General features: G+C 39.1%; 2 long non-coding RNA genes across 2 annotated transcripts; both read right to left on the bottom strand.

The window, feature by feature from the left end:
• Positions 1 to 693: 693 nt before the first annotated feature.
• LOC124258148 lies at positions 694 to 20,755 on the bottom strand. The gene is made up of 4 exons (XR_006893515.1): positions 20,725 to 20,755; positions 19,963 to 19,978; positions 19,232 to 19,580; positions 694 to 782 (listed from the first exon to the last, which is right to left on the bottom strand). It is a non-coding gene; the product is annotated as an uncharacterized LOC124258148 (long non-coding RNA).
• Positions 20,756 to 21,657: 902 nt separating this feature from the next.
• On the bottom strand, positions 21,658 to 22,932 carry LOC124258152. The gene is made up of 3 exons (XR_006893519.1): positions 22,691 to 22,932; positions 22,151 to 22,172; positions 21,658 to 21,739 (listed from the first exon to the last, which is right to left on the bottom strand). It is a non-coding gene; the product is annotated as an uncharacterized LOC124258152 (long non-coding RNA).
• Positions 22,933 to 25,412: the final 2,480 nt, after the last annotated feature.

Genomic DNA, 25,412 nt, shown 5'->3' with positions numbered 1-25,412 from the left:
TGCATTAAAAGACAAAGAAACTATCGTCTGCATAAAACGACAGAGAAAATATAGTCTGCATAAAACGACAAAGAAAACATCGTCTGCATAAAACGACAAAGAAAGTATCGTCTGCATAAAGCGACTAAGAAAATATTGTCTGCATAAAACGACAAAGAAAATATCGTTTGCATTAAACGACAAAGAAAATATCGTCAGCATAAAGCTATAAAGCAAATATTGTCAGCCTACAGCGAAAAAGAAAACATCGTCTGCATAAAACTATAAACACAATATCGTCTGTAGAAAGGTACAAAGACACTATCGTCTGCATAAACTGTTGCCTCACTTGAGGCTGCAGCCCGTACTGTGGTCCCGTGGTCGTCTGCTGGGGACGATGAAGGGTGGAGAGACGTATAGATGAGGAACTGTACCATCAGCCCTACTGGTGTCGTGGTCCTCTGTAGAGGAGAATGAAGGGTGGAGAGACGTGTAGATGAGGAACTGTACCGTCAGATTAGACTTCTGTGGGGGACGATGAAGGGTGGAGAGACGTGTAGATGAGGAACAGTATCGTCAGATTAGACTTCTGTGGGGGACGATGAAGGGTTGAGAGACGTGTAGATGAGGAACTGTAACGTCAGATTAGACTTCTGTGGGGGACGATGAAGGGTTGAGAGACGTGTAGATGATGAACAGTATCGTCAGTATAGGCTTCACCTGGTACTGTGGTCTTCGATGGAGGACGATGAAGAGTTGAGAGACGTGTAGATGAGGAACTGTACCGTCAGTTTTGGCTTCACCTGGTGCTGTGGTCCTCTGTGGAGGAGGATGAAGGGTTGAGAGACGTGTAGATGTGGAACTGTTCCCTCAGGAGTCGCTCGTAATCATGTAGGGCTAAGACATCCCCGTCGTTGTATGATGCACAAGGTACATCACTGAAGTCACGGGACAATCTGTCTGCCATCACAGTAAGATATTCACCACATCTGTAATTACAACATCACACTTACATTGCAGATAAAGTTGTCTTGCACAGAAGTGTATGTATTTTGCTTTCATGCAGCGTGGAACAGAAATCATTAATTGATTGGAAATCCTAAACAAGACCTCAACAGTGATCATAGATTTGCGATCCAATTGCTAGTTTCTCCGTCATTTCCACAGATAATCTTTACGGGCTCCATTTATTCAGTTAGGGTGTAGTTCTCTGGGGTAAGTTGAGTAAATGGTGTTTAACACAGGAGATTGCAACTGGACACATATATGAGGGTTTGTTAACTGGTTATTACCATACCTAACTCCAATACTTAAGGTCAAACAATAAACTTATGTACCTTCTGTCCTGGTTTTCTGCAAATGAAGCAAAAGACAAACTTGTAAATTTGCTAAACAGAAAGACTGGTCAACGTTTCCATTTATTGAATAACAGTCGCTGTTAGCACAGTCCATCAACATTACCAAAACCAGAACACCATAAATAGGGCTTCACACATTGTACCCATGTGGGGAATCCAACCTAGGTGTTTGGCGTGAACGCCTTAACCACTTGGCTCCCGACTGCCCAAATTACTGAATCAAAACAGCGTTTACAAAATAAAATGGAAAAAAAAGATTTCAGCATATGAAGGTATAGGATGAATGATAGGACATATTGCCAACTGTTTACCCAATAGCCTTGAAGTATAGCAGATACTGCCAACTGTTTACCAAAAAGCCGTTGAAGGATAGCAGATACTGCCAACTGTTTACCCAATGACCTTGAAAGAAAGCAGATACTACTAAGTTTAAAATTACGCATTTGTCTTATCCACTGGATAGCAGATACTCACCGACTATGAATGTCTCCCCTTCCTGAAAGATATAATTGTGTAGATGCAAAATGTTAGATGAAAAATATATGATAAACGAATTGCTCGTATACTTGCATACCTTTGAAGTAGACATAAATAACTGGAAATTTGTAAAACGATATGTGACTGTCAGCTAAGTAACACTGGTGTCCTGAAGTCCTTGTTGGGATGGTAAGACTAGTGGTTAAAGTGTCTCATGCTGGGATATTACTGGGATATTGCTAAAAGCGGCGTAAACATCCTCACTCACTCACTGAAAGCTAAAGGCCATCAAATATGTCAATGTGTTCACACTATTGATTCATATCTCAAATGCCGTTCAAGCGTCTTGACGGTTATTAAAGAGAAATGATTCATATTTCTCAGGCTGTTCAAATGCATCTTGACGGTTATATAAGAGAAGTGAAATGAGTCTATGTTGGACTGAAACACACACAGAAAAGGACATGTCAAGTAGATACCACCACAGTTTTAAGTAATTTACATCTAACTTCTCATGTAAGCTTATGACATAGATATTCAATTTTCACTCTATTTATGGGTGTGAAAGGTTTTGCATATGATCTCAATAATACTGTCTCAATAATAAACTCTTTACACCGAACGCCCGGGTTCGATTCCCCACATGGGTACAATGTCTGAAGCCCATTTCGTGTGTTCCCCGTCGTGATATTGCTCATATTCACTCACTATAAACTCTTCCTTCAAGGCTGGTGTCAGATTCAATTTCCCCACATCAGGCCTACCATACAAACGGTCAACAAATCATCAAAACTGCCGGCTCGGCTGTTGTAGATGATACGCGAGTTTTGTTTCCATTTCAAACGATTTTTCTTCCATTACAGATTTATTGTTTCGGTTTAAGAGGATATTGTTAACAGTTTTTGGTGATTTTTGTTCTGTTTTGGTGTATATGAGTTCAGTTTTGATGATTTGTTGACCGTTTGTATGGTAGGCCTGCACATTTACTTCCTGAATGAATACTAATAGACACCATCAAGGACAGCTTTACATTTAAACAAAATCCACCACATGGACGTGAAAAATATGACATAGGGAAGATCTATTAGTATAAATAGGACAAAATGATCATTTGAAAATGTATAACATGTCAATATAAAGTGAAATGCTTGCCAGATAACGTGTTGCTGAGTAACAGGGTGGAAATGGACATCAAATGCCACATACCGAAGTATTATTTATCTTTTACAGTTATAGTCAAGACATCACATCTAAAAACATATTAGTATTGCTTAACGTTTGTATAGGTGTATATATACGGCTGCGAAATATGGGGTTTTGCAAACTGTAAATCTGTAGAATCCGTTCATGTAATTTTTTTACGCAAATTCATTCCCGTTAAGAGAAGCACGCCATTATAATGCTATATGGAGAACTTGGAACGGTACCCCTAAAACAAATGTCGCATGGTATATATCTGGGCTAGACTCCTATCTGGTAAAGAACAAAAGCTGTCAACAATGGTATACCAAATGTTATATAATGAAGCCTGCATAAACAATAGCAACCAAAAATAGATCAAATCAGTGGAAGCCGTTTTTAATGAAACAGGCTATAGCATCTGCTGGGTAAGTCAACCAGCTGTCTTTCTCAATGAAATTAAAACTATTATCACCTTAGGCTTAGATGATATAGCAACCCAAACATGGCGCTCAGAGATTTCGAATTCTTCTAAGGGTACCATGTATCGCTTATTCAAATCTGAACTTGTCTTTGAAAATATCTCACATATACCACTTTCTCCTTGGCTCTTAAATTTCTCTTGTTTAGAACTTCCTGCCATCGTTTACATATAGAAGTAAATTCCACTCGAAGAAGGAATGTGTAACCTCTGCTACACGTGTGACGTTGGCGATGAATTTCACTGCATTTTTCTCTGTCCTTTCTTCAAACATCATAGGAAAACTTATATCCCAAACCATTATGTTGAAAACCCAATGTTTTAAGATTTAAAGAATTGTTAAACTGTAAACGAATTAGTGTTTTAAAACAACTGTGTATATTTTGTAGTACTGTCATGAAAACTGTACAATCTTCCTTGTAAACCATCCCGCCATCCTATGTATTCTCAACTGTATATTTATTTGTACCTGTTATGTCGAGTACCCCAGCCTGAGCGTAATAAAAGTTCTGTTCTGTTCTGTTCTGGACAACGAAGGTGGGATGATGTCATCTTTTCAGACGAATCGAGATTCAGTGTGAGTTTTGATTTCTTGAATTGCGTTTTTTTTGCTAGTCAGTATTGGTAAATATCAGTTGTGGGGGTACAACGTATTCTGAAGTAACCATCCAACCCCGCCCTCCCCGCCTACCTCACCCAAAGTGTTGTCCCACACTGTCATCTATAATTCAGCACATGTGTATATATATATATATATATATATATAGGAAGGGACGGTGGGGTAGACTAGTGGTTAAAGAGTCCGCTCGTCACGCCGAAGACCCGGGTTCGATGCCGCACTTGGGTACAATGTGTGAAGCCAATTTCTGGTGTCCCCCGCTGTGATATTGCGGAAATATTGCTAAAAGCGGCGTAAAACCATACTCACTCACATAAAAGAACGTGTCTATCTTTCTTATGCACTATCATCGTGTGACTGTTCATTTGAAAGCATTGGCCTTGCTATTCTATGGAGCCAACTATTTCCGGGTGACGATACACTGAACACACTAATCGATTACGTGATGTAAACATGATCATGCAGTTAATATATGAACCGCAACACGCTATTAAGTGAGATCAGTATTTGTAATTGCTGCACGAAAGTGCGAAAGGAGTGCTTCTGAGATAGACAGCTTTACGTGACTCTCGGGTTATCGTCATTCACTCTCACATCACACCATATTACCTCCATGTCTCTGTTTTCTACAAACAACAACGATGACGACAACGGCGATGACCACGATCAGGACGGAACAGACAGCAGCCACGGGGACGATGGAAACGACACCAGATTCAGTAACTTCACGTGCTGAAACATTCAATATGAACAATATTCAGTTCAGTAAGCATACGAGTATAATCATGTAACATCAAGCCTCTTTGGGAAGTTTTAACCCGATTCAAAACATATTAAATGGGTTGACACTTGCGTTGTTCATCTGAAATAACCTTGCCGTGCCACGCTTTGTAAGTGATTGATGAGGTACGCTGTACATCGCCAACAACAACGTCATTGTCAACATCAGCTCCACAGGAAGACATGCAATGTCGGTAACATCAGTGTTCTGATTTGTGCAGGGTGAAGAAACGGAAATATGTAACGAAAAGAGTCAAATTATATTCCTCGTAAAAATAGTGTTTCAGGAGCACTGTATTCTGTAGGGCTCGGTTTCTAATTGATTTTTTCGAATAAACGGAAACATTTGGGATTTTTGGAGAATCTGAAAGTTAAGAATCATTGGAACGATAATGCGATCAGATCATAGTGAAAATGAAATTCTTCATCAATATTACGGTATCAAATAGATAATTATTTTTAATCTTTGAGTGCCATCTAAAGGGTCTTTGATTATTTTAAATTTCTAGGTGTTCTAGCAGGTGTTCCAGAAGGTGTTCCAGCAGGATCAGGTGTACGAAAAGGGGGCTGTCCCAACAGGCGTCATCCCTCAAAATAGGTTGTATATAACAGATTCTGTTACTGAAGTGTTGACTTACAGACGACCTCCAGCGTCAGGTTCCGTGATGCACTCCCATGTGTGTTGTTGACGTGACACGTGTACAGTCCAGACAAAGATACATCTACAGCTGGTACAGACAACACAGCCTCCCTCTGTCCTGTAATCGCCGTCTGTCTGGATGTGTACCACCAGGTTACAGTACAGGCAGGGTTACAGTCAGCAGAACATCTCACGGCTGCAGGTTTCCCTTCTTCTACCTCCAGCTTTTCACTTGTGCCGTCAAACTGTATCTTGTCAGGTCCATCTGGAATGCATGTGAGATGGTAAGCTAAGAACGGATTTTATTTCTTACATATAAGTGCAGTTTGCTTGTGTGACATACATGATGAATGAAGACATGCTGCTTGGCTTGGCCTGTGTTCTTGGGATTCACAAAATGGTAAACGTCTCAGACCAATATCAATTGATGCTTTCCTCACATAATAGTACACACTACAACTGGAACACCGTTGTAACTCACTCACCCACTCTGTTGACATGTACAACTCTGATGACTACACAGTACAATTTAGAAAGTGACCATGTAACATGTTATATTTGGGATTACACTTTCTTAGTAAAGTACAAATTCTAGTACTTTTGGGTTGAGTCCAATCCGGGATTCGAACCCACATCCTCAGAGTCAGGTACCTAATAGCTTGCACACAAAGTCAGACGCCTAACCCCAGATATAATATGTACAACTCTTGACAACATATCCAGGTGAGCTTACATTGCCGGGAAACTATCAGCATTTTCGATAGCCTCTGAAACTCATGGATCATTAAATCAGACCTGCCTATATTTCCTATCCAAACTTTTACAATCATCTTTTCTGATTTGATTACACAGAACACAGTAGTTCACAGTAGTTCACAGTAGAACGTTGTGACAAAACTATCACTCAGAAGCACAGTTTCAAAGATAAGATACACGAGATTCCTATACCGTAAAGAAAGTAACTTCTTACTCACAGAGAACATCCAGTACATATCCGTGACTCCAGTTAGACTTCAGGCCCTCCTCCACAGCCTGGCAGCTGTAGATGTCTCCCTGGTTCTCTCTGCTGATGTGGGTTATTGTCAGGTCATCTCCACCTGTAGGAGACATATCACCAGATTCTACCAGGGTCCTGTCCCTCCTCCAGATGTAGGTCATGGTCAGTGGGGGATGGTCCGGGGGTAGACTCCGGGAGAAGGAGTAGCATGTCAGGGTGACATTCTCACCTGATACAGGTGAGGCAGGTCCGATGATGGTAGGTGTGGTTGGCTTCTCTGTTAACAAATATAACAAATGTGCTCAGACCTTAACACGAGTGCCATTGAACAAGATGTTACTAAATGTTTTCATACTTGTATTTATATACTATTCATCATTATTATCTATCATGATCTGTCATGATATTGCTGGAAAATTGCTAAAATAATCACTCATTCCCTCACTCACTCAGTGTTCGACTGTCAGTGTTCCACAGTTACAGCAGGGAATCCATGTTGGTTAGATCCTAATACTCCTAACCGTTTAGTTGATTAAATATGATAGTTACCACACAACTACTGGCTGCCTCTACTGATCGACTCGGATACACTCATCCATGTTAAACTGCGACACTGCTTCTTTGACGGTGAACAAGCATAGTTCATATACGCACATGCATACAACACACACATATGCATACAACACATACACATGCATACAACACAACCACATGCATGCACACACACGCATACAACATACACACATGCATACAACATACACACATGCATACAAAACATACACATGCATACAACACACACACATATATACACACACATGCATACAACAGACACATATGCATACAACACACATATGCATACAACACACACACATACATACAACACACACATACATACAACACACACATGCATACAACACACACACATGCATACAACACACACATACACACACACACAGATACAAACACATGCGTACACACAAACACGCACGCATGCTAGGTCACTCACACATATATACAATAATCTAAACCCCCCCCATTTCACCTCACCTAAAGTTATTAATAGCAATACAAGATTGAACAGCTATTTATTTATGTTGGGGATGCATTAAGACAGTCAAACATTATTCTTCAAATAATATTATGTTAATCCCATATCCTACTCACGTGTTACAACGAGGACCTGTCTACATCCAGTAACATTCTGTCCATTGGTTCCTTGACAGTAGTAAGTACCAGCGTCCTGTACAGTAACATTGTAGATGGTAAACCTCAGCTGTCCTGTCTGTGATAGCGAGTCCTCCCCGGTGTATCTGAACCTGGTCGTGTAGCCGGTGTGACTGCTGTTGAGTACCCATACACGTTGTGATCTAGGCTGGACCAGTAACAGTCTCACAGCTACCGAACCATTCACCCATACGTCATATAGGAAGCTGACATTCGCTGGGTTCATGGTTATGTTAACATCGTCGCCAACGCGTGTAACAGTGTGTGGGTATCCAGTTGTCATTTAGGCAAGACCTGCACTCAAAACAAATATTCGTCATTAAAACAAGGTTAACAGTTGACAGAATTATTCAAGCACATTATTGAAGTCAGCTCAATATAATACTAGTTGACAGATACATACCACACACATATAAGCCCCAAACAAAGAGACAACATCATGTAAGGAGGAAAGAACTTTTATGAACATGCGTTATAGTATTTTCTGTGGGATGAGTTGTCAAACTGACACAATTTTGCATTTATAATGTAAACCTTTAGGAAAATGTAAATTACATTCTTTTCAGAGGAGTCCACAAAGTGATATCGATTGACCCGATCGATTGAATTCTTAATATATTTTCACTTTATTATTGTTTATTATGATTGTTTACAGTGTATGATATGTATATATCCCATACACAGAGCTTCATATCCATGTATGCACTATATTTACATATCATACACACATTACTAACATGTGATCTACACTACGCTGAACATACTAACATATCATATACTAACATGTGGTCTACACTACACTGAACGTACTAACATATCAAATACTAACATGTGAACTACACTACGCTGAACATACTAACATATCATATACTAACATGTGGCCTATACTACGCAGAACATACTAACATATCATATACTAACATATGGTCTACACTACGCTGAATATACAAACATATCATATACTAACATGTGATCTACACTACGCTGAACATACTAACATATCATATACTAACATGTGACCTACACTACGCTGAACATACTAACATATCATATACTAACATGTGGACTACACTACGCAGAACATACTAACATATCATATACTAACATATGATCTACACTACGCTGAACATACTAACATATCATATACTAACATGTGGTCTATACTACGCAGAACATACTAACATATCATATACTAACATTTGGTCTACACTACGCTGAACATACTAACATATCATATACTATCATGTGATCTACACTACGCTGAACATACTAACATATCATATACTACCATGTGGTCTACACTACGCTGAACATACTAATATATCATATACTAACACGTGGTCTACACTACGCTGAACACACTAACATATCATATACTAAAATATGATCTACACTAGGCTGAACATACTCACACATCATATACTCAAATGTGATCTACACTACGCTGAACATACTAACATATCATATACTAACATGTGACCTACACTACGCTTAACATACTAACATATCATATACCAACATGTGGTCTACACTACGCAGAACATACTAACATATCATATACTAACATATGATATACACTACGCTGAACATACTAACAAATCATCATACTAGCATGTGGTCTATACTACGCAGAACATACTAACATATCATATACTAACATATGATCTACACTACGCTGAACACACTAACATACCATATACTAACATGTGATCTACACTACGCTGAACATACTAACATATCATATACTAACATGTGGTCTACACTACGCTGAACATACTAATATATCATATACTAACACGTGGTCTACACTACGATGAACATAGTAACACATCAAATACTAAAATGTGATCTAGACTACGCTGAACATACTAACACATCATATACTAACATGTGATCTACACTACGCTGAACATATTAACATATCATATACTAAAATGTGATCTACACTACACTGAATATACTAACATATCATATCCTAACATGTGACCTACACTACGCTGAACATACTAACATATCATATACCAACATGTGGTCTACACTACGCTGAACATACTAACATATCATATACTACCATGTGGTCTACACTACGCTGAACATACTAATATATCATATACTAACACGTGGTCTACACTACGCTGAACACACTAACATATCATATACTAAAATATGATCTACACTAGGCTGAACATACTCACACATCATATACTCAAATGTGATCTACACTACGCTGAACATACTAACATACCATATACTAACATGTGATCTACACTACGCTGAACATACTAACATATCATATACTAACATGTGGTCTACACTACGCTGAACATACTAATATATCATATACTAACACGTGGTCTACACTACGATGAACATAGTAACACATCAAATACTAAAATGTGATCTAGACTACGCTGAACATACTAACACATCATATACTAACTTGTGATCTACACTACGCTGAACATATTAACATATCATATACTAAAATGTGATCTACACTACACTGAATATACTAACATATCATATCCTAACATGTGACCTACACTACGCTGAACATACTAACATATCATATACCAACATGTGGTCTACACTACGCTGAACATACTAACATATCATATACTAACATATGATATACACTACGCTGAACATACTAACATATCAAATACTAACATGTGAACTACACTACGCTGAACATACAAACATATCATATACTAACATATGGTCTACACTACGCTGAACATACTAACATATCATATACTAACATGTGACCTACACTACGCTGAACATACTAACATATCATATACTAACATGTGGACTACACTACGCAGAACATACTAACATATCATATACTAACATATGATCTACACTACGCTGAACATACTAACATATCATATACTAACATGTGGTCTATACTACGCAGAACATACTAACATATCATATACTAACATATCATCTACACTACGCTGAACATACTAACATATCATATACTAACATGTGATCTACACTACGCTGAACATACTAACATATCATATACTACCATGTGGTCTACACTACGCTGAACATACTAATATATCATATACTAACACGTGGTGTACACTACGCTGAACACACTAACATATCATATACTAAGATATGATCTACACTAGGCTGAACATACTCACACATCATATACTCAAATGTGATCTACACTACGCTGAACATACTAACATATCATATACTAACATGTGATCTACACTACGCTGAACATACTAACATATCATATACTAGCATGTGGTCTATACTACGTAGAACATACTAACATATCATATACTAACATATGATCTACACTACGCTGAACACACTAACATATCATATACTAACATGTGATCTACACTACGCTGAACATACTAACATATCATATATTAACATGTGGTCTACACTACGCTGAACATACTAATATATCATATACTAACACGTGGTCTACACTACGCAGAACATACTAACATATCATATACTAACATATGATCTACACTACGCTGAGCATACTAACATATCATATACTAACATGTGGTCTATACTACGCTGAACATACTAACATATCATATACTAACATATCATCTACACTACGCTGAACATACTAACATATCATATACTAACATGTGATCTACACTACGCTGAACATACTAACATATCATATACTACCATGTGGTCTACACTACGCTGAACATACTAATATATCATATACTAACACGTGGTCTACACTACGCTGAACACACTAACATATCATATACTAAAATATGATCTACACTAGGCTGAACATACTCACACATCATATACTCAAATGTGATCTACACTACGCTGAACATACTAACATATCATATGCTAACATGTGATCTACACTACGCTGAACATACTAACATATCATATACTACCATGTGGTCTACACTACGCTGAACATACTAATATATCATATACTAACACGTGGTCTACACTACGCTGAACACACTAACATATCATATACTAAAATATGATCTACACTAGGCTGAACATACTCACACATCATATACTCAAATGTGATCTACACTACGCTGAACATACTAACATATCATATACTAGCATGTGGTCTATACTACGCAGAACATACTAACATATAATATACTAACATATGATCTACACTACGCTGAACACACTAACATATCAAATACTAACATGTGATCTACACTACGCTGAACATACTAACATATCATATATTAACATGTGGTCTACACTACGCTGAACATACTAATCAATCATATACTAACACGTGGTCTACACTACGATGAACATAGTAACACATCATATACTAAAATGTGATCTAGACTACGCTGAACATACTAACACATCATATACTAACATGTGATCTACACTACGCTGAACATATTAACATATCATATACTAAAATGTGATCTACACTACACTGAATATACTAACATATCATATACTAACATGTGACCTACACTACGCTGAACATACTAACATATCATATACCAACATGTGGTCTACACTACGCTGAACATACTAACATATCATATACTAACATATGATATACACTACGCTGAACAAACTAACATATCAAATACTAACATGTGAACTACACTACGCTGAACATACAAACATATCATACACTAACATGTGGCCTATACTACGCAGAACATACTAACATATCATATACTAACATATGGTCTACACTACGCTGAATATACAAACATATCATATACTAACATGTGATCTACACTACGCTGAACATACTAACATATCATATACTAACATGTGACCTACACTACGCTGAACATACTAACATATCATATACTAACATATGGTCTACACTACGCTGAACATACTAACATATCATATACTAACATATGGTCTACACTACGCTGAACATACTAACATATCATATACTAACATGTGGTCTATACTACGCAGAACATACTAACATATCATATGCCAACATGTGGTCTACACTACGCAGAACATACTAACACATCATATACTAACATATTATATACACTACGCTGAACATACTAACATATCATATACTAGCATGTGGTCTATACTACGCAGAACATACTAACATATCATATTCTAATATATGATCTACACTACGCTGAACATACTAACATATCATATACTAACATGTGATCTACACTACACTGAACATACTAACATATCATATACTAACATGTGATCTACACTACGCTGAACATACTAATATATCATATACTAACACGTGATCTACACTACACTGAACATACTAACATATCATATACTAACATGTGGTCTACACTACGCTGAACATACTAATATATCATATACTAACACGTGGTCTACACTACGATGAACATACTAACACATCATATACTAAAATGTGATCTAGACTACGCTGAACATACTAACACATCATATACTAACATGTGATCTACACTACGCTGAACATATTAACATATCATATGCTAATATGTGATGTACACTACGCGGAGCATACTAACATATCATATACTAACATGTGATCTACACTACGCTGAACATACTAACATATCATATACTAACATGTGGTCTACACTACCCTGAACATACTAACATATCATATACTAACATGTGGTCTCACCTGAGGTAAGTGTGTTTGTTCACCATTGCCGAAACTCGGTACAGCAGAAACTGGTTACCCGGTGAGATAAGTCATGTGACTATTAACCTTCTAGTGCCTTACAGGCAGCTTCGGTTATCCAGGGTAATAATAATCAGATTTTGATTCAGCGTCCAGTGAGCAGCTAGACAGATTGATACTAGGCGCTACATAACTGTATTATTTTCAAAAACATATTAAAAACTGGCGTGATAAGTTCATATACTGCCCTGCACGCAAAAAAAATACCAGTCATCATTACGTATGCTTACTGACAGAATATCCCGTATTACTTAAGAAAACAGTCACAAGGATGGCTATATAAAATGTCAATTTCGAAGACAGATACATACCACACACATGAAGTAATCCGGTCACAGTGTAAAACAGAAACATAGTCAGCAGCTGGTTAACACTGAAAGATCTGAGCTGTTGATGTGCGTGTAGTTTCACTTGACACTATTTCCCTGTCACATGAACCTTGTCCTTGCTTGTTGAAACAGTAGTGAATTCGCCGTGTCGTTGCTATTGGGCAGTTGAATATTGAATACTATGTTGTCATGAGTTTACTTGACACTGCTGGGTCTGTGAATCATGTCCTTGCTTGTTGAAACACTAGTGTCGTTATCATTGTGCAGTCGAACATTGAACACATTGTTGTCATGCGTACTTGTTCTGTCTGCTCTGTGGTAGCCAAGTGGTTAAAGCGTCCGCTCGTCACGCCGAAAACCCGGGTTCGATTCCCTCCATGGGTACAATGTGTGAAGACCATTTCTGGTATCCCCCGCCATGATATTGTTCACATATGGCGGACAGCGACGTAAAAAGATATTCACTCACTCACTCACTTACTCAATCACTCTCATATGTACCCGTATTTACTCTTTTGCACTGCACATCAAGATGTAATCGTTACTATTGACATCACACCAAGTTTTCTTTCTTTAACGTCGCCCTTTGCAATATTCCAGCCATTCCAGTCTGTAAATGATCAGACAATCCAGTGATCAACATCAGCAGCATCGATCTTCGCAATTTGAATACGATGACATATCTCAACCGATCCCGCCTCTTACGACAAGCATGGGTTGCTGAAGATCAATTCTAACCCGGATCTCAAAAGAAACTAAACGAGTGTTTGTCAGACTCCATTTATCTTACAACGAGTACAGTAATCTGTTTCTTACACACCCTAAAATCTTACCACTTTGGGATCAAATCGATGCATATTTCGTCCTTTCTCATTGTATCGGCGCATTGATACATAACCCAACGTTATGAATGAGTGACGTCATTAGACTTACTACTCACTACACATACTATGTGTAACCCTCCACACAAAAAACGTTTCAGTCATATTTGTGCATTTTCGAGGCAAAAATCATGATGTAAACAAGATAAGATGAAACAACTTCTCAAAAACCATGCCGTTGCAACTGTAAATCATTCCTTCCCAAGTGAAATTAATTAACAGTGTGACGTCATTATTATCGTTCTGAACATGTGCTATGTGACGTTTATGTCATTTGAATTCAGTCGTAATCGAAGGATAGTGTAGGATTTTCTCGGACATGGGGGATCTGTAAGCAGCCAGGTATGAACCCCATGGAACAACTTTTAGGAGGGCATGGGCAGATGTTTTTCGTTCGAGGGATGGCTACACTAGGTACTGACGTGGTCGTCAGTGTCGACTCACACAATCACAACAAATAATAACTGACAATTTGGTGACAATATTCACAATAGTGGCGTTGTTATGGTCACCATATTTTCAGGCATTGTTTTCACTCAAGTTTCTAGTTATTTTCTCTCTCAGATTAGTAGACTGATTACCGCATTTTCAACATATTTAAGCCAGTCGTTAGATCAAATAATTGTTTAGTTTTACAATTCCTTCAACAGATCTCAAGTATTTAAATTAACTGACATCCTGAAGTTTTATCTCTTATACTATTCTCATTATCTACTCTCTTCTTATTACAGACATCTTTCCATTATGAGTTCAATGTTTTATATTCACTAACATGAGTATCACAAGGAATATATCAAGAGCATGACGTGTGACAATTCCTAAAGGTGGCCATATCAAAATGGATCTTAATCAGATTATATACTCTCCCAAAAAAGAAACGCATATAGGAATTTCAACTGTATTTTTATGTTTATTTTGAAACATCTTGTAGGCTTTATGAGTCAATGAAATATAGCGAAATTGCACACTGGGAATGCAGACTTATCCGTCTTTGGCAACAACTCGAGGAAAGTCAGTTTGAGTGTCACATGGAGACGTGTGGTGGCGCTGAAGTCAATACCTCGTGTGACCACCGTGGGCATCCAGAACTGCACGGCATCGCCTCGGCATCGAACGAATAAGTCTCAGAATCTCGTGTTGCCGAATCGCAGCCCAATCTGCCTGTAGTGCCTGTGCGAGTTGCTGAAGTGTCTGGGGCTGAGGGTTACGGCGTCGCACCCGTCTGTCCAGGGCATCCCACAGATGTTCGATCAGGTTTAAGTCCTGTGATCTTGAGGGCAAGGGGAGCACATTGATGTTGTGGTTCTGGAGGAAGTCTCTAGTGTGACGTGCTGTGTGGGGCCTGGCATTGTCCTGTTGAAACAACTCCCTCTGGCGATCAATGATTGGAAGGAGGTGTGGGCGTAGGATTTTGTCACAGTACCGTTGAGCTGTCAGGTTGCCCTGATCATCACCAACTCACTTCTCCTACGGCAGGTGATCGCTCCTCACATCACAACACTGCCCTGGCCGAATCTGTCCACCTGGGGAACGCAAGTGTCGGCGAAATGTACACGTCGACGTCTGTACACCCGCATTCTTCCATCGCATCGTTCCAATAGGAATCGTGATTCATTGCTGAACCAGATTCTACGCCAATTCAGTAGGGTCCAGGCCTGAACGTTGGTGCACCATTGAACTCGATGTCGACGATGTTGTTGTCGAAGCACAGGACCAAAATAAGGTCTTCTGGCACGGAAACCAGCCTCTCTCAACCTGTTCCTGACGGTCTGTGCAGAAAGCTTCCTCAATCCAGGTATTTGTCGAGCGGTACTGGTCGCCGTAGCTGTTCGATGACGCAGGTGATGTACCCGGATGTAGCGATCCTGCAGCGCAGTGGTCGCTCGAGGTCGCCCACTACGAGGGGCATCTGTTCCCGTATTCTGCCGGCGATACCTCTCCCAGAGCCGTGAAATGGTGCTTTGGTGAACATTCATGCGTCGGGCAACTGCACGTTGAGACTGACCAGCTTCAAGCAAACCAATGGCGATATGACGGTTGGCTTCACTTAGACGTGTCATTTTGCGTTCGTCAACAATATTCCAAATACAGTGAATAATCGACAGACAGCGATCAACCTTTTATACCCATCATTGAGACTATCTGATCCCCAACTTTCATGTGCATTGCATGTGAATTGTGTATTCTGTGACACTACACGCCGAAATTGAAAACCATGCTGTTAAATACGGGTATTTTACGGATGGTGCGTTTTGTTGTGATGTGTCAAAACATAAACACCATAGGACTCATAAACAAAGCAAAACCTTTTGTGAAATGAATCACGTTTTAATTCATTGCTACATGAAATTGGTATTTTCTTGATGCATTTCTTTTTGGGGAGAGTATATATACTTTCAACAGCTGAGATAGATTCGCCTGTAACTTGGCCGTGAAAATGTCAGCAAATCGAGTACCCCAGATGTATTTTGTAGCTAACTAGTAACATCCATTTTATTATCTTTAATCTTTCAATACAAGATTTACCCGAAACTGGAGAAACGTCAGAATAGTAAGGCGAAGCCAATGATTATAGCACACTGAAGTACACACTGGGGCACACATAAAGATCCAGTTAAAGTCAGAACACGTGTATGCTCCAGGGGCTCAGTCTGCTACAACACAGCCCAGCATCTTGCCAAACTACTAGCACCATTGGGAAAAGAAGGAAAATCCTACATCAGCAATTCCAGTACCTTTGTCACAGGTCGCATGGTCAGCGTGTCATGCAGTCTTCTAAATGCCGTTCAAGGAAAAAACTATCTTGCAATAGAAAGTTACCACTTTTAAGGCAATTGCATAAACACCCAAGCAGAAAACATTCGCCCAAATATAACATGCTCCCAGTAAACACGAAGGTGTCCGAAAACTTCGCCCGTAGTTGTTGGACACTGGTCAAAATGCACGTGCACGATAGTGGCATAAGTAACAATGTTGGGCAGAACAATCATTCGGTAGCCGTTGTGGTAAAACTAAACTGTGATACGTACCTCACTGTTTTACTGTATTTTGTCCACAAATATGCAATGATAATATCATCAATCTTTATTTCTTTTGTAGTGGAGGCCATAGGCCTACATTTCAGGATTACAGAGCGATACATTCATGTGTATATTAAATGAATAAGACAATAAGTTAATTTACAAATAATGCGAAAAGTAAATATGATATTATTGGCATAGGACTGAATCTCTAAGATTCATTGAACTGTGTATATAAATAGATAGGTTTTATAACTGTATATGGATTGACAATTGACATGATCGTATTAGACTTATGAATAGTGGGACTTGAACAGAATATATACCTAAATTATTCTCATCGCGAAATGGTTGCACTATTGTCCATCGTATGTAAACTTTTAACTCACTCACTCAAACGCTTGTGGGGCGAACAACTGAATGAAAATGCAACCATTTTGGGGTTTGAACACACGATCATATGTTCCTGGTAAGGTTTACGGAAGGATCAATGCAAGAAGAAGACAAAAAAATAATCATAATAATAAGTTTATTAAGATGTCATAACACAACCTCAGATAACATATAATACAAAGTAAAGCCACTATTTTTCACTTTAGAATGTTTATATTAACATGCTATTACAAATGTCTGTTTAACAGTAATCAATATTAGCCACTGTCACACCAGCGAGGTACACAGTCTTGTAAGGATGTAAGGATTGTTCGTCTGGAGGTACAAAGACAATATCACTTGCATAAAGTGACAAAGTAAATATCGTCTGCATAAAGTGACAAATAAAATATCATCTGCATAAAGTGACAAAGAAAACATCATCTGCATAAAGCAACAAAGAAAATGTCGTCTGCATAAAGCGACATAGAAAATATCGTCTGCATAACGTGACAAAGAAGATATCATCTGCATAACGCGACAAAGAAAATATCGTCTGCGTCAAACGACAAAGAAAACATCGTCTGCATAAATCGACAAAGAAAACATCGTCTGCATAAAGTGACAAAGAAAATATCGTCTGCATAAAGTGACAAAGCAAATATCGTCTGCTTACAACAACAAAGAAAATATTGTCTGCATAAAACGACAGAGAAAATACCGTCTGCATAAAATGACAAAGAAAATATTGCCTGCATAAAATGACAAAGAAAATATCGTTTGCATTAAACGACAAAGAAAATATCGTCAGCATAAATCTTTAAAGAAAATATGGTCAGCCTACAGCGAAAAAGAAAACATCGTCTGCATAAAACTATAAACACAATATCATCTGTAGAAAGGTACAAAGACAATATCGTATGCATAAACTGTTGCCTCACTTGAGGCTGCACCCCGTTCTGTGGTCCCGTGGTCGTCTGTTGGGGACGATGAAGGGTGGAGAGACGTATAGATGAGGAACTGTACCATCAGTTCATGCCCTACTGGTGTCGTGGTCCTCTGTAGAGGAGAATGAAGGGTGGAGAGACGTGTAGATGAGGAACTGTATCGTCAGATTAGGCTTCACCTTGTACTGTGGTACTCTGTGGGTGACGATGAAGGGTGGATAGACGTGTAGATGAGGAACTGTACCGTCAGATTAGGCTTCACCTGGTACTGTGGTCCTCTGTGGGGGACGATGAAGGGTTGAGAGACGTGTAGATGAGGAACAGTATCGTCAGTATAGGCTTCACCTGGTGCTGTGGTCCTCTGTGGGGGACGATGAAGAGTGGAGAGACGTAGATGAGGAACTGTACCGTCAGTTTTAGCTTCACCTTGTGCTGTGGTCCTCAGTTAGGAAGTTGAAGGGTGGAGAGACGTGTAGATGTGGAACTGTTCCCTCAGGAGTCGCTCGTAATCATGTAGGGGTAAGACATCCCCGTCGTTGTTGGAAGCACAAGGTACATCACTGAAGTCACGGGACAATCTGTCTGCCATCACAGTAAGATATTCACCACATCTGTAATTACAACATTACACTTACATTGCACATAAAGTTGTCTTGCACAGAAGTGTATGTATGTTGCTTTCATGCAGCGTGGAATAGAAATCATAAATGGATTGGAAATCCTAAAAAAGACAGTGATCATAGATTGCAATCCTCTCTTAACACATCGTACATTTGTTACATAGATCCAATGGCTATAGCTACTTTCTCCGTCATTTCCACAGATAATCTATACGGGCTTCGTTTATTCAGTTAGGGTCTAGTTTTCTTGGGTTAGTTGAGTAAATGGTGTTTAACACAGGAGATTGCAACTGGACACATATATGAGGGTTTGTTAACTGGTTATTACCATACCTAGCTCCAGCACTTAAGTTGAAACAATAAACTTATGTACCTTCTGTCCTGGTTTTCTGCAAATAAAGCAAAAGACAAACTTGTAAATTTCTAAACGGACGTTTCCATTTACTGAATAACAGTTAGTGACGGAGTCGCTGTTAGTACAGTCAGGGACGGTGGGGTAGCCTAATGGTTAAAGCGTTGGCTCGTCACGCCAAAGGCCCGGGTTCGAATCCCCACATGGGTACAATGTGTGAAGCCCATTTCTGGTGTCCCCCGCCGTGATGTTGCTGGAATATTGCTAAAAGCGGCGTAAAACCAAAATCAGTCAGTCAGTCAGTTAGCACAGTCCATCAATATCACCAAAACCAGAACACCATAAATAGGGCTTCACACATTGTACCCATGTGGGGAATCGAACCTAGGTCTTTGGCGTGAACGCCTTAACCACTTGGCTCCCGACTGCCCAAATTACTGAATCAAAACGGCGTTTACAAAATATAATGGAAAAAAAAAGATTTCAGCATATGAAGGTGAACTACAGACATGCCTGTTTGCTGTTTAACGCTGCATGCAGCAATATTCCAGCTATATTACGATTGTCTGAAATAATCAAGACTTGACAAGAAAACCCAGTGATTGATATAATGAGCATCGATTTACGAAATTGGGATACGGGGGTATACATGGATGGCCATAATCAGCCAGCGTTTCTCACTTGTTATGACGAGCTTGCAAATAGGTTGTAGAAGACCAGCTCTGACCTGAGGAGGGATTGTAACTTACATTGCATTCAAAAAGATTCATATATTCATCGTACCTTTTACGTCCTTGCAGACAAGAACAGTAACAGCTGCCACCACAACTGCCACAGCAGTGAGCATAATGGAGTAGACCGCTACGATGGGGACGATGTCGTCTATGTTTGCATCCCCTTCTGATATAAAACACAGTTAACACATATGTAATTAGTATGATAATTTATATGAAAACGCAGAGACGTATTTGAATGAAAAGAAATGTTCTGTTAATATGCCTTGTTCGTTTTAATGCATATATTGGCTTTAAAACATAAGGAGGAAATAGAGGAAGTTCTGGGTTTTTTTGTGTGTCTTTTTTGAATGAAACATCGATCCTTTTTATAAGCTAAAAGAGTCCTGTCTACATAGTATTTGAAACATAAAAGATTCGTCGTTAATATTCCTTATTCCTTTCAGTGCATAGATACTGGTTTGAGGACATTAGGAGGAAATACTATTTGTGTCTACTTTTTCAAAGAAACTACGATTGTTTATATGCTACTGGAACCCTGTCTACATCGCATAACGCAACAAAGGAAGCAAGCAATGAAGATGGAAGAATCATTCTTGATGTATGACGGGAAGTATGACCGTTACAGCTGTCCAGGCCAGTGGATCTGTTTCCCCAACAAGGCATATCACTGAATCCTGGTTATGTACATGGAAATTAAGAAGTATCATAAGTATCATATATATAATATAAACGAATTTGACTGACGAAATGTTTATTTACAGTAGATTAACTATTCTATGATGGGTATTTTAAATCATATAATCGGTATTTTTCCCTTTCCTTGAAATATTACACCGTAACCTTGACGATTTGACTTATATTCAATGTATATTGGTTTTAGACACGACTCCTATTCGAGGCTTCAGGGCTTCAGACGGGAGATAGTTCGAGCTACATTCAATCGACATATCAGTACCATACACTCACAGTTCAAGTTTCACAGCCGTTACACATCATGCTTGTAGTTAACCTTTAGACACCAACCTTCTATTTCCTGGTAGCTCCCGTCGTTTTCGTCTTCCCTGTGATAAGAAACCAAGCTGATAAAAATGAAAGGAAATTATAAAGCTGTGATGCACTCTCAATTTACATCGCTCTGAATCGTGCATAGTTTTGCTCTGATAACTATGTCGGTTTGTTTGTTGTTTGACGCAACACTCATCAATATTCCAGCTATATGGCGGCGGTCTGTAAACAATCGAGTCTGGACCAGACAATCCAGTGCTCAACAGCATAAGCATCGATCTACGCAATTGGGATACGATGATATGAGTCAACCAAGTCAGCGAGCCTGACCATCGTATCCCGTTTGTCAACTTTTACGACAACCATGGGTTGCTGAGGATCAATTCTATATCAGATCTTCAGCTATGTATTACTGTGTGAGATGAAATATTTATTCATCCTACTTGAAGATTGATGAAGATACTCACCGCTGATGAACGTATCCTCTCTCTGAAAGTGACAATGTTCAGCAGTTAATTATGCATACAAACTGCAAGGTTAATCACAGATGCCTGTATTATTGTGCATTGATCACATACCCGTACATGTTTGAATATAGTGCACTGATCTAGCACCGTAGACGCGATATATGGACAGCATCCGATACAAGTTTCAAGAGAAGGTCAGTCAGTGAGTGAGTGAGTTGGGTTTTCCGCGACTTTTAGCAATGTTACAGCAATATCACGACAGGGGACACAAGAAATGGGCCTGACACATTGATCCCATGTCAGGAATCGAACCCGGGCCTTCGGCTTTAACGCTTTAACCACTGGGCTACCCCAACGCCCAAGGTCACTCGGAGCTAATAGTTATGATAGGCCTTTAGTTTTTCTATGTTGACAGCTAAAGTTCCAAGACTGTTTTTAGACATGGTACATAACATTGCCCATTTAATCATTCGCTATGACCTGTTTATCTGAACTAATGTATGTGACGTTTAAGGGTCTACGATGACGTACAACACCAACCTTCTATCTCCTGGTAGCCCCCGTCTGATTCTGCGTCAAGGATGTATGTGACAACGCTGGGGGAAAGAAATGTAGAAAGTGGTTGGAATCAAGGAATATTTATAAAAACAGTCCGCTTTCCTCAGAGTGTTGCAAATCACAAAATAGCTGTCAAAATGATATGAATGAACCACTGAGAAAATCAGTGAAGACACCAGGTGTTCACGAAAATACAGGTAGTTCACGCCCTTGAAACATTTGCCTGGAAGAGTAATAACTGTCCAGCAGCTCATTGACTGTGCCTCATTGATTTAGATTGGGCTCGATATCACACAGCTATTGATTAGTGATATAGCCAGTCAAATTGTGTTGGTGATGAACTGTTTACCCAAAAGCCTTGAAGGATTGCAGATACTGCCAACTGTTTACCCAATAGCCTTACCATCTGGATAGCAGATACTGCCAACTGTTTACATAGTAGCCCTGAAGGATAGCAGATACTGCCAACTGTCTACCCAACAGCCTTACCATCTGGATAGCAGCTACTCACCGGTTATTAGGGTATCCTCTATCTGAAAGTTATAATTGTGTAGATAAGTAAATGCAAAATGTTAAATGAAAAATATATGCTTAACGAATTGCTCGTATAATTGCATACCTTTGAAGTAGAAATAAATTATTAGAAATTGGTAAAACGATATGTGACAGTTTTTAGAGCAAATGACTTTCTTTTATAGATAGGTGATACCCGAACCTCTGGAAACCCAGGGCATGTTATATTTAAAACTTTTCCCATTACAGTTAGGGTTAGGTGGAACGAAATATAATGTGGTTCATTTAGAGCAAATGTCTGTTCTCAGGCTGTTCAAATGTATCGTGATGGTTATATAAGAGAAATGAATTGTTGGACTGAAACATACACAGGAAAGGAGACGTCAAGTAGATAGCTCCCCAGTTTTCAGTAATTTACATCTAACTTCTCATGTAAGCTTATAACATAGATATTTAGTTTTCACTCTATTTATGGGTGTGAAAGGTTTTGCATATGATCTCAATAATAGTGTCTCTTAAGGGTATAAACTCTTCACGCCGAACACCTGAGTTCGATTCCCCACATGGGTACAATGTCTGAAGCCCATTTCGGGTGTCCCCCGTCGTGATATTGCTCACATTCACTCATTATAAACTCTTCCTTAAAGGCTGGTCTCGGATTCAATTTCCCCGAATTTACTTCCTTAAAGGAGAATAGTTATAATAAAGACATGACATCTAAAAACATATAAGTATTGCTTAACGTTTGTATAGGTCTATATATACTGACCAGCAATAAAAACGCAACTCAGAATTCATGAAAATTGGGTTTGGATTTGCTACTTTAAAACAAGTATGGTGTGGTGATCATAAAGCATTCACCATGCAGGATGGTGTTCGAATCCATTTTTAGGGAGAAACAAGCAAGGATGAAATGCATGACACACGTGCAGAGTGGGGACGTTATGGCTACAAATGCAGGCAGTGTCGTAATGCTGTCATTTCACCGCAACATGCCACGTGTACGTGAAATGGAGAGACACCAAGCAATAGGCATGCTGAATGCTGGAGTTCGACAAGTTCGTGTAGACCGGTATTTTCAGGTGCACCCTTCGACAATAACTCGTCTGCAGCAACGGGTAGTGGCAACTGGCAGCGTTTCTGATCGCCCCCGTTCCGGTACACCTTGTGTGACGTCACAAAGACAGGACCGGGTGATCCAACTTCAGCACCTCCGGAACCGTCTGCAGGCGGCAGTAAGCACTGCGAAAGAACTGTGCGTTGACGACTCCTAGCGGCAGGCTTACATTGCCGTCGACCTTACCGTGGACCCATTCTCACCAACAGACATCGACTGGAACGGCGCCGTTGGGTGACAAATCGAGGGCACCATGGTTAAGCCAATTCTGTTATACGCCTGCGAAATATGGGGTTTTGAAAACTGTAAATCTATAGAATCCGTTCATGTAAACCTTTTACGCAAATTCATTCCCGTTAAGAGAAGCACGCCATTATAATGCAAAAAGGAGAACATGGAAGGGTACACCTAAATAACTCTATCAAATGTCGCATCGTATATTTCTGGGATAGACTCCTATCTGGTAAAGAACAAAAGCTGTCGACAACTGTATACCAAATGTTATATAATGAAGCCTGCATAAACAATAGCAACAAAAAATAGATCAAATCCGTGGAAGCCGTTTTTAATGAAACAGGCTATAGCATCTGCTGGGTAAGTCAACAAGCTGTTTTTCTCAATGAAATTAAAACTATTATCTCCTTAGGCTTAGATGATATAGCAACCCAAACATGGCGCTAAGAGATTTCGAATTCTTCTAAGGGTACCGTGTATCGCGTATTCAAATCTGAACTTGTCTTTGAAAATTATCTCACATATATCCCTTCCTCCTTGGCTCTTAAATTTCTCTTGTTTACAACTTCCTGCCATCGTTTACATATAGAAGTAAATTCCACTCGAAGAAAGAATGTGTAACCTCTGCTACAAGTGGGATGTTGGCGATGAATTTCACTACTTTTTTCTCTGCCCTTTCTTCAAACATCATAGGAAAACTTATATCCCAAACCATTATGTTGAAAAACCCAATGTTTTAAGATTTAACGAATTGTTCAACTGTAAACGAATTAGTGTTTCCAAAAACATATATATAAACGTATATTTTGTAGTACTGTCATGAAAACTGTACAATCTTCC

This window comes from Haliotis rubra, unplaced genomic scaffold, assembly GCF_003918875.1.
Source record: "Haliotis rubra isolate DU_JTF1 unplaced genomic scaffold, ASM391887v1 Scf684, whole genome shotgun sequence".
In the NCBI taxonomy this organism is placed as follows: domain Eukaryota; kingdom Metazoa; phylum Mollusca; class Gastropoda; order Lepetellida; family Haliotidae; genus Haliotis; species Haliotis rubra.
This window is presented reverse-complemented; position numbering and strand designations above follow the sequence as displayed.